Source organism: Leptosomus discolor, unplaced genomic scaffold, assembly GCF_034619465.1.
Source record: "Leptosomus discolor isolate bLepDis1 unplaced genomic scaffold, bLepDis1.hap2 HAP2_SCAFFOLD_28, whole genome shotgun sequence".
Classification (NCBI taxonomy): Eukaryota; Metazoa; Chordata; class Aves; order Leptosomiformes; family Leptosomidae; genus Leptosomus; species Leptosomus discolor.
The window spans coordinates 4,075,845-4,087,111 of record NW_028237857.1 but is presented as its reverse complement, the minus strand read 5'-3'; positions in this window follow the sequence as shown (position 1 = coordinate 4,087,111).

Below are 11,267 nucleotides of genomic sequence, written 5' to 3'. Positions count from 1 at the left end.
GTCCCCGCAGCTGCAGGACCCGGCCCAGCAGCGGTACGAGGTGCCCCTGGCCACGCCGCGGGCGAGCGGCCGAGCCGCCTCCCCGCTCTACGGGCTGCAGATCAACCAGGATCCCTTCGGCCTCGTCGTCTGCCGGCAGCGCGACGGGCAGGTCCTGTAAGTGCCCGTCCTGCCCCGAGCCTTCCCGAAGGGATTCGGTCTGGAAGCGGGTCCTGGCCCCAACCCCAGCGGTGCGTGGGACGGAGCAGGGATGCGGCAGGGTATGGCGGTGACAGCAGCGGGGTGGCGGTCAGCGGCTGCGGGGGCTTTGCTTTGAGCCCCTCTGTGGTTCGGTGCCTGGGAAGGGAAGCAGGAGTCCCAGAGATCAGTCGAAACCCGGCTGCTGGGCACCGCTGGGGCTGTTTGCCGGAGTCTCCCTTTCTCTCCGGCAGGCTGAACACCACCGTCGCGCCCCTCTTCTTCGCAGACCAGTTCCTGCAGATCTCCACCTCTTTGCCCTCCCATTTCATTTCTGGGCTGGGGGAGCACCAGACGCCGCTGGTCCTCGACACGGCGTGGACCAGGGTCACCCTCTGGAATCGGGATATGGCGCCTGTGGTACGGAGCGGGGCTGAGGGAGAGGGAGGTGGCTCATCTGCGCCTGTGGGGGTGGCCCTGCAACCTCTGACATCTTGTTTGGGGCTGGGGAAAGGCATCCATGGCTGTGGAGCTCTGGGACCTGGCCTCAGCCCTGGGCAAGCCCGGGGGACCGTTGTCCCCAAGTTAGGCTTTGTCCCCCCTGGGGCTCTTGTTTGGCTCAGAAGCCGCTTTCCCTTACACGGTCCAGGGCTCTTGTTTGGGGCAGAGCTCTGCTGACTCCGGCAGTGTCTGGGGCTGCAAGCCCTGGCTTTGCACCCCGAGCCGTGACGGTGCTTCTGGCCAGTGGCAGGCAGGTGGGTGGGTGGGTGCTGTGCTGGGGCCTCCAACGGAGCCTCACCCGCACTGCGCTGTGCTCTACTCCAGCCCCAGGTCAACCTCTACGGCTCCCACCCTTTCTACCCGGTGATGGAGGACAGCGGTTCGGCTCACGGCGTCTTTCTGCTGAACAGCAACGTGATGGGTGAGTCCCACGGAGGTGCTGGGCATGGGCTTGGCCCACGTCCCCATCCTCAGCTTGTTCCTCCGGCGCTTGTGCTTCGCCAGATGTGCTCCTGCAGCCCAGCCCGGCCCTGACCTGGCGCACAACGGGCGGGATCCTGGACTTCTACGTCTTCCTGGGCCCTGACCCCAAGAGCGTGGTGCGGCAGTACCTGGACGTCATCGGTAGGGCCGAGCCACAGGCGGGGGGCATGGGTGCTCCTGGGATGGCTCTGCCGGGATGCTGCGTGGCCCGTCTGAGGTGAGGGCTGGGGCTGCCCCTGAGGTGAGTGAGGCCCTTGGGTGGGTGACGGGGTGTCTTCTGCCTGCTGGCTGCCCGGGGGTGGTGGGTGGGAGCTCCAAGCCGGAGCCGGGCCGGCTGGGGCATCCCCGGGAGTGACCTTGAGAGCTGGGCAGGGGAAGGAGAAGGAGACAGACCCCCCAGCACAGGCACTGGGCACCCCGACTCCCAGAGCCCCCCTGATCCCCCCCAGCCCCGTTCCGCCCCTGCAGCTGCCCCGTCCCCAGCCCCTCCCCTGAGGCCAGTCCCGCAGCCCCAGGCTGCCCCATGGCCTGTCCTGGCAGCGGCGAGCAGGGCCTCGGGCAGGCCCAGGGCTCTGTTAACCCAGGGGCCTTCAGCAGCAGGGCGGGGAAGGAGCGGGGTCTGCAGGAGCTGCTGCAGCAGGAGGGGCTCCAGCCTGGGGCCGGCTGTGACAGTCAGGGTTCTTTCCCTCTGCCAGAGGCCGTGCCAGGGGCTCGGTTGTCTGTTCCTGCCCTGGGGATGTCGTCAGCTGCATCCAGCTCAGGCTGGAGCTGAAGAGATGGGCAAAAGGAAAAGCGGCTGGAGAAGGACACGAAGGGGATCCGGCTGCGAGCTGCCCCCAGCTGCAGACAAGAGACAGCCGGCCTCTCCGCGTGAGGAAGGGTCCCTGTGAGTAGTCCTCAGCAGAGCTGGTCAGCAACATGCACCGCGGGGTCTGTGTGCGTAACCAAAGCACGGTACAGCCATGTAGTGTGTGTGTGTGTGCACGTGAGGCTGTGTATGTAGGAAGCCTCATATTGTAAGAGCTGAGAGAGGCAGAGACAGAAGTGTCTGAACAGTAAGATCCTCCCAGCAGCACCAAGAGCGGGAACTGCAGTGAGTCCTGGGCCCTTGGGGCCGTGTCACCCCTCTTCTGCATCCAGGTCCCTCCCTGTGCCTGTGCCCTCCCTCCTTCCATCACTGGCGTCACTCTTTTGCTTCCCTGTACCTTTCTTCTTCTGTCTGTTCTCGTACCCTGCTCCCTGTTCGTCCCTCTCTGGTTTCCAAGCCCCTCTCTTGTTCTGCTGTTCTACCTGCCCCTTTGGTTTTTCTTGCTCTCCCTCTGTCCTGCTCCCTGCCCCTCTTTGTTCCTTCCTCTGTCTCTGTCCTGCAGCACATGGCTGCTTTTTCGTTCACTGCCTCTTTGTCCTGATCTGCATCCCTCCTTGTTTTTCACAATCTCTCTGGCTTCTTGCCTGACCTGTCTTTCCTTTCTCTGCCTGTATGTCCCACTCCCTGCCCCTGTCCTCCTCTCTCTCCTTCATAGAATCCTAGAATGTATTGGGTTGGAAGGGACCTCTAAAGGCCATCTAGTCCAAGCCCCCTACAACAAGCAGGGACATCTCTAACGAGGTCGGGTTGCTTAGAGCCCCGTCAGGCCTGACCTTGAATGTTTGCAGGGATGGGGCTTCCGGTACCTCTCTGGGCAACCTGTTCCAGTGACCCACCACCCTCATATTAAAGAACTTTTTCCTAATGTCCAACCTAAATCTACCCTTTTGTAGCTCAAAACCATTACCTCTCGTCCTATCGCTACAAACCCTCGCAAATTGTTCTTCCCCTGCCTTCTTAGAGTGTGGGAGCGTAGCTCGCTGAAAACAGGCATGGAATGCTAGAGGGCCTGCACAGGGAAAACTCTGTTGAACAGTTTGTCTAAACTAATATAGTAGGCCTCAAGGACGCTTCGACCTTGAGGGTCAGAATAGAAGAATTAGAAGCTAACATCCGTATGAGGCGGAACGCATCAGTATTAATAGTAAAGTGATAGGTAGAAGTAGATGACTGATGTATGTATAGCACAACTAGAGTTTATGAAAAACTGCAAGTCATGATGACTTTGGAAAATTATGCTATATAAGAAAGTGCATCTGCACAATAAAACGAGTTTCCTGATATAACTCATATTGAGTTTTTTGTGGATTCTCCAACTCCCGTCTCCGCAAGTGGCGCCCGAACAGGGACCCGAAGAATGAGCAGGACTCATGTTTGGGGAAATTAAGGAAAAAGCTCACCTCTGCAGCAGAGTTGAAGCTCGGCGGAGAAAAGGAAAAAAGAAAACAGGGGGGCCCATCAGGGAAAGCTGGAGAAAACAGGCGGCCCGTCACGGAAAGCTGGAGAAAACAGGCGGCCCATCAGGGAAAGCCGGAAAAAAGAAAACAGGCGGCCCGTCACGGAAAGCTGGGAGAAAAAAAAAAAAAAAAAAAAAAAGAAACTTGACACCGCGGTAAGATAATGGAAAAAGAAGTAACTTTATCACTATTGGAAAGCTTTCTGGGAAAGCTGGGTGTAAATATTGGAAAAAAGACTTTAATATCTCTTTATACTTTGGGATATGTAAAAGGACATTTCTCGGACTCAAGCACATTGTTTGATGTGTCCGAGTGGCGTAGATGTGGGGACTCGTTATGGGATGCGGTTATTGATAAGGACCGAACGGCAGAAAGGCTGGGGGCGCCGTGGCGGGAAGTAACTAACTGTTTGAAAAAGTATAAAATGGAACTATTGGTGGCGGCTGCTGCCGTGAGACGACTTAATGCGGTCGAGAGTTCGTCGGTATTTACAAAACCCCAGATGTCTCCCGGGTCTGAGGTCTTCCCGCTTGCGCCGCCATTTCCACCCCCCCCCCCACCCCCCCACCCCCGCCCCGATGGGCAGTACCCTGCAGGGGGGTCGAGCACACCGCCGGAGGAAAAGCGGGGACTCACATGGTTACCAGGCAGGAGGAGAGAAAAGGAAGGTGCGCGCCTCGTCGTGAAACGACTACGGAATCTCACCCCGATCAGACACAGACCGCGAGTTCGGGGGCTGGTGGGGCCTCCGTGGGGACTGCACCCTCGGAGGAGGAGGTGCGCCATAACGGCGCCGACCCGATCGCAGTAACAAGGGACTCGGCGGAGAACGCAGAAAAACTACAAGAGGGCGTGAGCAAAGGAAAGGGACAAGTACGTGAACGGGTAGAATCCCGCCTTTATCCCGACGTCACAACGACCCGCCTAGAATCCTGCCTTTATCCCCGATGTCACAACGACCCGCCTACAGGAAGACTCTTTTTCTCCAGGGATCATGTCAAAACAAAAGCAGAAAGAGGAACTGTTTGATGAAGTCCTACAGCAACTCATAAACAAACTATCGGAACTCAATACCGCAGCGGACAGCAACAAGAAGAATCCAGAAAACGCTGCGACTCATAATCCTTTTGCTGTACCGTCATCACTATCAGTGCCTTTGTCGCAAATGCCTGTGCCAACTACTTCATTGTCAAATACACTATTAAATGAACAAGAAGCAGGACGAAGATGGAAAGGAGTTATTCGTGATGCCCTAATTGAAGGAAATTTTCTTCCTTCTGCCTTTCCTATCGTTACAGATCAGGCAGGAGGTAGAAAATGGGAACCATTTGACTGGAAAATCCTTGAAAAAGCGCGTTTAGCAGTATCACAATATGGGCTTCAATCTAATTATACTCAGCAATTATTACAATCTATTTTTACAGCAGGTGTTTTGTTACCACTTGATTCACAACAGATTGCTAACATTCTTTTGTCCCCTTCTCAGCAGCTTATGTTCTCCAAGGCCTGGCAACAACTCTGTGACCAGGAGGCTGCATGACCAAGGCAGCAAGGGGATCCATTGTATGGGGTACAAGCACAAATGCTAACAGGCCAAGGTCCTTTTGAGAGCGTGGTTTTACAACAAGGTTTTATAGGAGAGGTATTACAATTGTCACAGCGGTTAGCTTACCAAGCAATAATTTCAATCAGGGAACCAGGAAAGGTATATTCCTTTGCCACTATTAAGCAGGGTCCACAAGAAAGTTTTCCTTCTTTTATTGATTGTTTATATCAGGTTATTAGAAGTCATCCAGATTTGGATGAGGGAATAAAGGAAAAGGTTTTTAAAATGTTTGCCTTTGAGAATGCTAATGATACAACAAAAAGAGCTTTAAGTACCCTACCCAGAGATGCACAAGTAGCTGATATGCTTAAAGTTATAGAACGCATCAATAGTATCACGTTCTTACTTGCTGCTGCTGTATACAGTGCTGTTCAACTCCTCATAGATAGAAAGGAGAGAGGCAAGCAAAAGAGATGCTTCAATTACGGGACAATGGGTCACTTTATGAGCCAATGTAAACTCATTTCAGTCCCTCTGTAAATCAAACCTCCGCAGTTACACGGCATACCAAATTCTAATCGCGCTGTAGGAGCCAAGCAGTCCATGCCAAATAAAAACTGAGATCTCAAACACCCTAGCAGCCTTCTTCCACTGGATTCCCAGAGGAGCTTTTCCCACCACTGGAGTTCCAGAGGACAAGAGCTACCTACCTACCACTGGACCTTCAGAGGAAGACCAGACTCTTTTACCTGATTGCTGCTTCCACAGAACTACATCCATCACTTCAGGAGGACTGCAGCCAGCATCTTATCGGACTGCTACTGCCACCCTAACAGGGTGTCAGGTTGTATTCCTGACTCTGTCAGTGTAAACCAGTGGGTTGTTTGTTTTTTCCCTGCCTTGTGTTATATATATATATATATATATATATATACACATATATATATATATATTAGTAAAGAACTGTTATTCCTATTCCCCATATCTTTGCCTGAACGCCCGTTAATTTCAAAATATAATAATTTGGAGGGAAGGGGGTTGCACTTTCCATTTCAAGGGAGGCTACTGCCTTCCTCCACAGACACCTGTCTTTCAAACCAAGACAGATTTTGGCGCCCAACGTGGGGCCCGAGGGCATCGAGAGAAAAAGGAATAACAGTTCTTGTGCGTTGGATATAGATTCCTCGTTAGGTGGCATCATGTGAGCTAGCTTATCCTGGTTCGTGTGGCATGTGGTGGTGGCTGTATTTCTCCCATTTGCAGGCCCTTGTCTAAACATGGGTCCTATAACTAAGGCTACTGTGACTGTTATCCAGTTTGTTTTATGGATTAATAAGGTGAGGAATTCATGGCTTATTAACATCCTCTGGAAGGCGGGCACATGGATTCAGAGCTATCACACACTGACTATATGTTTTTGGGGTTACTGCTGCCTTCGGAGGCGTGGCGACCTGGCTCAGGAACGGCACGGCGGCCTTCCCCGGGCCGCTTGGGCCATCAGCTCACTCACACCAATGTGGTGGACGGCAAATGGCGTTTATTGCTGGGTGACACGGCGTTATATAGCTTAGGTTTATGACCTCATTTACGTCTGCTTACATCATAAACTAGGCACTATTGGCTGTCAGGAGGGGGGGCCCCTATGTTTCCGTACAGCACAATATCTTCCGGCCGCCAGATCCTAACTATCTACATTTCCCCCCTCCCTATGGATAATTAAATTCGTTAAATATAACAACCATTAAAGAATAAAAACCATCTTAAGATATATATCAATAACTTGGATAGAAAATATAAGGCAATCTAGAAAAGAAGTAATTGGGGGATAATCGGGGGTAACGGGGTGTAATTGGGAATAGCAAAAAAAAACATTCTTAAAGGAGTTGTTGGCGTTCTATCAACATGATGTTAACATTCTCTAGCCGGCTCTTAACGAACGACGTTGCTTACGGGGTTTAGCGTAACGGGGTTTGGCGTTGGGGTCAGAAGAATCAAACGCGTTGGGGTTTGGTGTTGGGGTCAGAAGAAGCAAATGTGTTGGGGCTTGGCGTTGGGGTTTGGCGTTGGGGTCAGAAGAAGCAAACGCGTTGGGGTTTGGCGTTGGGGTTTGGCGTTGGGTTTGGCTTTGGGGTTTGGCGTTGGGGTCAGAAGAAGCAAGCGCGTTGGAGATTAGTGTTGGGGTTTGGCGTTGGGGCAGAAGAAGCAAACGCGTTGGGGTTTGGCGTTGGGGTTAGGTGTTGGGGTTTGGCGTTGGGGTTTGGCGTTGGGGTCAGAAGACGCAAACTCGTTGGAGTTTGGCGGTGGAGTTTGGCGGTGGAGTTTGGCGTTGGGGTTTGGCGCTGGGGTTTGGCGTTGGGGTCAAAAGAAAGAGACGTGTTGGGGTTTGGCGCTGGGGTTTGGCGTTGGGGTTTGGCGTTTGGGTATGGCGTTGGGTTTTGGCGTTGAGGCTTATCGTTGGGTTTTGGCGTTGGGGTCAGAAGAAGCAAACGCGTTAGGATTTGGAGTTGGGGTTTGGCGTTGGGGTTTGGCAATGGGTTTTGGCGTTGGTGTTTGGTGTTGGGGTTTGGCGTTGGAGTCAGAAGAAGCAAACGCTTTGTGGTTTGGCTTTGGAGTTTGGCGTTGTATTTTGGCGTTGAGATTTGGCGTTGGGTTCAGAAGACGCAAACTCTTTGGGGTTTTGCGTTGTGATTTGGCGTTGGGGTCAGAAGAAGCAAACGCGTTAAGGTTTGGTGTTGGAGATTGGCGTTGGGATTTGGCGTTGGGATCAGAAGATGCAAACGCATTGGGGTTTGGCGCTGGGGTTTGGCGTTGGGGTCAGAAGAAGCAATCGCATTGGGGTTTGGCGTTCGAGTTTGGCGTTGGGGTCAGAAGACTCAAACACTTTGGGGTTTGGCGTTGGGGTTTGGCGTTGGGGTCAGAAGACTCAAATGGTTTGGGGTTTGGCGTTGGGGTTTGGCGTTGGGGTCAGGAGACGCAAACGCGTTGGGGTTTGGCATTGGCGTATGGCCTTGGGGTCAGAAGACGTGAATACGTTGGGGTTTGGCGCTGGAGTTTCGCGTTGGGATCAGAAGACGCAAACGCGTTGAGGTTAGGCATTAGGGTTTCGCGTTGGGGTCGGAAGAGGCAAACGCGTTGGTGTTTGGCATTGGGGTTTGGCGTTCGGGTTTGGCGATGGGGTTTGGCGTTGTGGTCAGAAGATGCAAACGCGTAGGGGTTTGGCCTTGGGGTTTGGCGTTGGGGTCAGAAGCAAACGTGTTGGGATTTGGTGTTGGGGTCAGAAGACGCTAACGCGTTGGGGTTTGCCTTTGGGGTTTGGCGTTGGGGTCAGAAGACGCAGAGACGTTGGGGTTTGGCGTTGGGGTTTTGCGTTGGGGTCAGAAGAGGGAAACGCGTTGGGGTTTGGCGTTGGGGGTTGGCGCTGGGTTTTGGCGCTGGGGTTTGGCGTTGGGTTCAGAAGACGCAAACGTGTTGGGGTTTGGCGTTGGGGTGAGAAGACGCAAACGCGTTGGGGTTTGGCGTTGGGGTTTGGCGTTGGGGTTTGGCGTTGTGGTCAGAAGACACAAACGTGTTGGGGTTTGGCGTTGGGGTTTGGTGTTGGGGTCAGAAAACGCAAACGCGTTGGGGTTTGGCGCGGGGGTTTGGCGTTGGGGTCAGAAGACTCAAACGCTTTGGGGTTTGGCGTTGGGGTTTGGCGTTGGGGTCAGAAGACGCAAACGCGTTGGGGTTTGGCGTTGGGGTTTGGCGCTGGGGTCAGAAGACACAAACGGGTTGGGTTTGGCGTTGAGGTCAGAAGAACTCATCTGTCCAGCTTGTCCACGTGTTAGACCTTGGTTCCAAGTGAACCGCCCTGGATAAAGCTCGCCCGATGTTTTGCAAAATTACGTTCTAATTCCTTGGCATGAGGTCTGTCAGGAAGACTTGCTGATCTGGAATTTGGAGACTGCTGAAAGACAGAGTTGCGGGTGGCTCCTGTCTGCCCAGTTATGTGTTATCTTCATAATATATTTGTGCACGCAGCTAACATGTCTGTGTTGGAAATGAGGCTCCAAATGTTTCCGTTTAGCCAAGGAATAAGCTGATGGTTCTAATTTTTTTTCCTCTAGTTACCATTTTTATCTAAAACAGAGCGAAAATCGGGACTACCTGTCTTTTAAGGAAGCTGTACTTTAGGGAGCAGTGAGCACTGCAGGGATGCATTTTATGTCAGAATCATTTGACGTAACACAGCTGGACCAAGTTCACTCTTTAAAATAGCCGGTAAAGCTGGTGTTGATGCACAAAGAAGCCAAATGTGCTTTTGCTGATGGACTTCCTACTCACTAGGTCAGCCACTGCAATCAGCTGTCGAGACAGGATCACGTTGATGTTGGAGTAGCTGTGGCTGCATCAGGGTTTTTTTGTAGGTATAGAAAAATCATCTCTAACCCTCTGCCAGGGAGGAAAGTGGCACTGGAGGCTGGGCCTTAAAAAATGGGCTCTCTGTGAGCAGTTCTGGGTAAGAAAGAAACAGGTGGAGTCTCGTGTTTCTTGTCTCTCTAGGCGATGGATCTGATAGCGACCAACGGGACACCAGAGCCGCAGAACCGCGAGCAACTGTCTGCTGAGTTTCGGGCCTTTTGGAGCTGCTGCCTGGAGGTGGACGTGGGCAGGCGAGGGTCTGCCAAGGACCTTCTGCAGGTAAAAGGCGAGGCGGCTGCAGGTGAAAGAGCTGCGCTGTGTCATGGTTTTGTCATCAGCTGAACTCAAAGGCATCAGATGGAGCCCCCTCGCGATAGTCTCCAGTCTCGGTGCTTTTCAGGTGAAAAATCAGTGGAATCATACAGTGGTTTGGGCTGGAAGGGCCCATTAGAGGCCATCTAGTCCAGCCCCCCTGCAGTGAGCAGGGACATCTTTAGCTGCATCAGGTTGCTCAGAGCCGCATCCAGCCTGACCTTGGATGTCTCCAGGGATGGGGCTTCTGCCACCTCTCTGGGCAGCCTGTGCCAGTGTTTCACCACCCTCAGTGTAATAAATTTCTTCCTCATATCTAGTCCGAATCCGGCCTCTTTAGTTTAAAACCGTTAGCCCCTGTCCTATTGCGACAGGCCCTGCTAAAAAGTCTGTCCCCATCTTTCTTCTAGGCCCCCTTTCAGCACTGGAAGGGCGCTAGAAAGTCTCCCCGGAGCCTTCTCTTCTCCAGGCTGAACAACCACAACTCGCTCAGCTTGTGCTCACAGGGGAGGTGTTCCATCCCTCCGGTCATTTTTGTGGCCCTATTTTGTGTTCTGGTAGGACGTTCCGTTTTACAGGGTGGCGAAATAACTGCAGTGGAACGATAGCAGGTGCAGAGGCCTGAGATGGCGTTGGGGACTGGTGTATGCCGAGAGATGAGCAGGGAGGAACGCAGTGAAGTCAGTCCCAGCCAAGCGGTCAGAGGTTTGGCAGTGGGAAGGAAGGGGCTGCGGGTGCTCCCTGTGAGCATCAGAGGGGCCCCGGCCCCGGCTTGTCCCTCCTGCCCCACTCTTAAAGGTTTCTGCTGCTGAGCCCCACTTTTAGAGGTTTCTGCCAGCGAAACGGGGACGGCTGAGCAGGACTTGTCACAGCTCCTTCTGTTGCCTGGCATAGTCAAGTAGATGAAAACTGCCACAGGTTTGGTGCCAGGTTTTGTGGCAGGCAGGGAGTGGCACCATGTGCCCCTTGGCTGTCCCTGCTGTGAAGGTGCCAGATAGCGCAGGAGGGGCAGGGCATGGGGTGGTAGACACTGCTGTCCCTGCAACCCAGAGCTGAGTGCATCAGCGCTCTGACACTTGTCTCCCTGCTCTTCTCTCGACCTCAGAGGCCTTCAGAAGAACACATGGGCCTAAATATTGCTGGGATAAACATTTCCTAGAGGTACCGGAGTTCCTTGAGGAATGGCTTGTGCCCCTCATCTTTTCTGACCACTAGAAGAGCCCGTGTCTGTAGAAAACAGGAACCTAAGTGAGCATTTTGAGGTTCCTGAGAGGAACAAGGCCCTGGGACAGCAAGCAGCATTCCCAGAGCACTGGCAGGGCAAAATTGCCAGCAAGCTGAAGACACTTTGAGAAATGGATTAATCGAATGATGGGCCATGGTGGCCTGTGATAGCAAGGGACTGGACTTGCAGATGCAGGTGCAGGCGGTCCCCTCAGTCCCATTTCTGCATATGCCTGGTAACCAGCAGGATACTGCTTGAGCCCGTGAGTAACTGAGTTTGGAAAGTAATGGTTCATTTCTT